The sequence below is a fragment of the Myotis davidii genome, unplaced genomic scaffold (genome assembly GCF_000327345.1).
Source record: "Myotis davidii unplaced genomic scaffold, ASM32734v1 scaffold803, whole genome shotgun sequence".
Taxonomy (NCBI): domain Eukaryota; kingdom Metazoa; phylum Chordata; class Mammalia; order Chiroptera; family Vespertilionidae; genus Myotis; species Myotis davidii.
This window is the reverse complement of record NW_006295567.1, coordinates 1063738-1068519: the sequence shown is the minus strand read 5'-3', so window position 1 is coordinate 1068519 and position 4782 is coordinate 1063738. Positions and strand designations below refer to the sequence as shown.

Sequence of the window (4782 nt, the reverse complement as noted above, 5' to 3'; positions counted from 1 at the left end):
CAGTTGGAGTACTTCTGTGCTGGAGACACCCCTCTGGGGCAAGACTTGCTTCAAATGGGGCTTTGGTGCTCACTGAGTCTGACCCCTGAGTGTGTCCTTTATGGTTCCACAGAGCTTCAATCTGGATGGTCCCACTCTGATCTCTGGGTACACTGGCTCCTGGATCTCTAGGGAGGTGCTAATCTAGCCTCTGCCTGAGGCTATCTAGCAAAAGCCTCCCGTGCAGGGCTTGGGCGGGGCTAGCAGTTATGGCTGCTCTCAGTCCTGCCCTCAGAGGCTCTGCTACTCAATGTCCCGGTAATAGCTGCAAGCCCCTCTGAGAGAAAGCTGCTCTCGAGTTGCAACTGATACCAGACAGTCCCACTTCTCCCATATGAGTCTGGATCCCCAGAGACTCGCCCGGAACTGGAGCTCAGAGCCTGAGACTCCCTCCCGATTGAAAATGACAACCGTGCCCTCAGCCACCAGCCCGCTCCGTGTGCGTCTCTGCACCTTAGTATTTTACTTCTGCACTGCGCCTCCTCTGAGTCTCGGTATGCTTTTCTCTTTCCTTCTAGTTGTAGAATTTCCACTCAGCCAGCCTTCCTGTGGTTCTGGATGATGTCCGTTCTGTCTTTTAGTTGTATTTTTGAAGTGGTTGTTCGAGGCAGCAAACTCCGCTGTTTACCTATGCCACCATCTTGGTTTCTCCCAGAATTTTTTTACCTTTAGAAGACTGACTTAGATGGTTTGATATACAGTGAAGCCTTTTAGAGTTGATCAACCCATCTAGTAATATTGTTAGAGAGGAGACTATCAGGGATATATGTAAGTTTAGCTTTAGTTTTGCTTTTATTAATGTAAAAGCATTTACATAATAAGTTTGCATTACATCCTGGGCCCTGAAATATTTTTAAAAGAAAAACAATGTTATACAAATCATCTCTAGTTTGCTCACTTTTTCGTCATTAGTGTTTTTACACAGAGAGATGATAAAGAATTGTTTATGCACAATTGTTTGAAGAATTTTTTCTCTTTACAGTGTGCTTACTTCCTTACTATTCACTTACCCACTGAAAGAGCAGCAATGTAAGCACCTGTGAGAAACCTAACCTTTTCCCTTTGTAACCTACCGGGTTTGTGTGATTTTTGGAAATGAGACAAGTAGAATTTTGGCTTTTTAAAATTGTAAATATATAGATTAATTCACAAGTCCTTGTAAAAAATGCAGATGATTGAAATAGCATAGCAATTCTCCAATAATACTTGTTAAGCTAGCTCACTTTAGGGTAAACTTCTCAGTTATTCAGACCAGACAAGAATTAGCAGTGCTCACCCACCCATCTCCTGGCCTCCCTCCTATGTTGAGGGATTTATTTGAGTTCTTAGTTCTGTGAGTATGAGAATTATTCTGAACCCGTATGCATCCCCTGTAGTCTTTAGCTCATTCCAGGGCGCCAGGATCCAGTGGCTGTGGTTTGGCTTGTTTTCTCAGACTCTTCCCTTGAAATTTATATCCTGATCCTGGTATGTTAGAAAATGGCCATTGGAAAAAAAGTGAGATTAGATATGCAAGTACAATTTTGCTTACAGGGCCAACTAGCACAGCTTTGAGATTCTCTGTTAAGTTAGTTCTAGTGAATCTTCTTTCCCTTTAATAGATTCTAACTGCTCAGTTCATCGGAGCTGGAGTCTAGGTCAGAATTCATTCTTTCTTGTACACATGGACCACCTTCTCATCCCACTCAGTGTTGATGAACAAAAACAGGGCTAGTTTTATTTTGTCTTGTTTGCATACTGCCTTACTTTTCCTTTTCTGTCACCATACATTCAACTGCTTACAAATCACTCTCTACCCAAACCAGAGATTATCCCCATTTATCTCAGCAGTTAAGACAAACACAGTTCATATTCACTGTGGCTAAAAGCAAGGGTACATACTCAAGGTGGTTATGGTATGTAAGGATAGGAGGACAAGAAGACCAGTGCTCTGCTATGGAACATTATGAATATTGGCATTGTTTTTGTTTTTTTTAATTTAAATTCTTCATTGTTTAAAGTATTACATATGTCTCCTTTTCCCCCCCAGTTGACCTCTCCCCAGCCGCTCCCACCCCCCCAGCTCATGCCCTCACCTCCCTACTGTGTCCACCATTGGTTATGCTTATATGCATGCATACAAGTCCTTTGGTTGATCTCTTACCCTCCCCTGCCTTCCCTCTTAGATTGGACGGTCTGTTCGATGCTTCTGGCATTGTGTTTTTTTTCCCATTAGACTAAAATCCAGTTTAAATGGCTACCTTAAAAATAAACCTAATCTGTATATTCAGCCTCTCTAGAGAGACTAAATTCATATTTTCCTTTTTCCTCTTTTTTTTATTTCTCTTTACTTAGCATTGAAATCAATGTTACATCTTTATTATTATTTTGGTTTATTTTGTTCATTTGAATCTCCTTTTCTACTTTTTCTTTATGTTCGCTTCTATGCATAGTGAAGCTTGAGGCTATTGGTACAGATATTCACTAGCATAAAACTTCATTTATTTGGTTTATAAGCCATAATCTTATTTTGCTTCTTCCTGAGCCTGAGGAAAAATCTTAGAAAAGTCCATAGCGATTCAGGTTATAAACACAGTACTTAATTACTGCACAAGGTTAACCACAGAGTCTGCTGTCACAATAGAAATACTCAGAAGAGGGCCTGAAAGAAGCCTCCATTCTTCCACCCCATGAACTCTCTTGCCCTGACCGGGAATTGAACTGTGATCTGGTTCATAGGTTGATGCTTAACCACTGAGCCACACTGGCCCGGCCAGATCTCCTTATCCTTTGAGAACAATTCAAATATTACCTCTTCAGGAGACGCTAATGTCAGTAAACTCTGCAATTGGAAGTAGTCTCTTCCTCCTCTCCTGTAGTTGTCTGTTCCTTTTATTGAATGTTAGATCTCTCTGGTTCATTTAGAGTCGTTTATGTGCATTTTATCTCCCACTTAGATTCTAATCTTGAAGTCAGGAGCTGTAAGTTTTTACTATGTCCCTGCAGTGCTGATGCAGTGCCAAAGTCGTCCCTTATGCTTTGGAAGGGCTCAGTAAAACATCGATTTAAAGAGTCTTCCTGGCCCTGGCTGGTTGGCCCAGTGGATAGAGCATTGCCTGCAGCCTGAAGGGTCCCAGGTACGCTTCTGGTCAAGGGCACGTGCCCGGGTTGCGGGCTCAGTCCCCAGTGCAGGAGGCAGCTGATCAATGATTCTCTCTCATCATTGATGTTTCTCTCTCTCTCTCTCTCTCTCCTCCCTCCCCACTTCCTCTTGGAAATCAATAAAAAAATATGTTAAAAAAAAGTCTCCCAGTGCAGGTCAGATCTCTGACATTAAATTGCGGTGTGACACATATTTGTCATTCAAACCAGATTGTAGGTAGTTGGTGCTTCTAAGGTAGGTACACTATTTCCTGCTTTTATGAATGTTTTCTTAAATACTAACTTTATTTTTAATTTTGGGGGGAAATTAGTAACTTTACATGTATAAGATAGGAGTAACAATAATAACTTTGTCACATGGCTATTTTGGGTATTAACTGGGCTAATTTACATAAAGCACTTAACATAGCACCCTACATGTATTAAATGGTCAATAAACTAAGCAGCTGTCATTACTTTTAGAAATTTACAATTTGAGATTTCAGGTTGTTGGTGGTATGAAGGCAAGTGCTGCTGCTGCTGATTGGTGTGTTTTGAACTGTGCTGAATAGTTTCCTAGGAATTAAACTAGCTCTGAAATATTATGTCATTCGAGAATTTTGGTTTCTGGGTGACAGTATTGCAGTAGGAAACAGAACTGGCTCTCCCTTCAGAGGAAAAAGCTTTCTGTGGGAATCCATAGTAGCCGTTTTGTTCTGTTACCAGATTCTTTTTCCCAGCGCTCAGATTAAAACGACAGTTCAGCCCTGGCCGGGTGGCTCAGGCTCAGTTGGTTGGAGCATCGTCCCCGTGCACCAAAAGGTTGCGAGTTTGATTCCCAGTCAGGGCACATATCTAGGTTGCGAGTTCAGTCCCCCATCAGGATGCATATGGGAAGCAACCAATCAATGCTTCTTTCTCACATTGTTGTGTGTGTCCCCTGACCTCTCTCTCTCAAATCATAAACATATCCTTGGGTGAGGATAAAAAAAATGAGTGTAAAGTAGAGGATAGAGAGCCTCTGCAGGAAGGCTCAGCAGAGCTTCGGGGAAGGACTGCCTGGAGAGATGAAAAGTTTTTGTGTGTTAAGCACACACTTAGTAGAAATGATAAACACCACAATAGGAGGGGAAAGCTATATCAGATATAGGTGGCTGAGACACGAATTCCCAAAGTATCTAACCTCTCCCTCACATAAACGGGCAAACAGGAGACATAATGAGTGAAACAGAGACGGGGTGACGTGGAGGAATTTGTTCTCAAGGGGTGTGAGTGGGACCTGATTCAAGGAGCCATCAGCAGTGGATACCTTTCCCCTTTTGTAAAAAAGGAGCAAGCTAACTTGGGGGTGAGGACTGATAGACCCATCGAGCCGCAGTGAGCAGAACTAGATGAGGGCTGGGCTTTCCTCTAGGGCCGTGGTCAGCAGAGTGTGGCTCTTCCTAAGCCTTAGGAGTACCCTAATTAAGTTAATAACAATGTACCTACCTATATAGTTTAAGTTTAAAAATTTGGCTCCCAAAAGAAATTTCAATCGTTGTACTGTTGATATTTGTCTCTGTTGACTAATGAGTTTGCCGACCACTGCTCTAGGGCAGGGGTGGGCAAACTTTTTGACTCGAG

At 42.3% G+C, this 4782-nt stretch overlaps 1 protein-coding gene across 1 annotated transcript in view; it reads left to right on the top strand.

Moving 5' to 3' along the window:
* Nucleotides 1-3337: 3337 nt before the first annotated feature.
* Nucleotides 3338-4782, top strand: part of SPPL3 (signal peptide peptidase like 3) — a 60772-nt gene continuing 59327 nt past the window's right edge. Inside the window, exon 1 of the mRNA XM_015568156.1 lies at nucleotides 3338-3415. The gene's annotated coding sequence lies outside the window, so the exon portion shown is untranslated. The remainder of the gene's footprint in view (nucleotides 3416-4782) is intronic.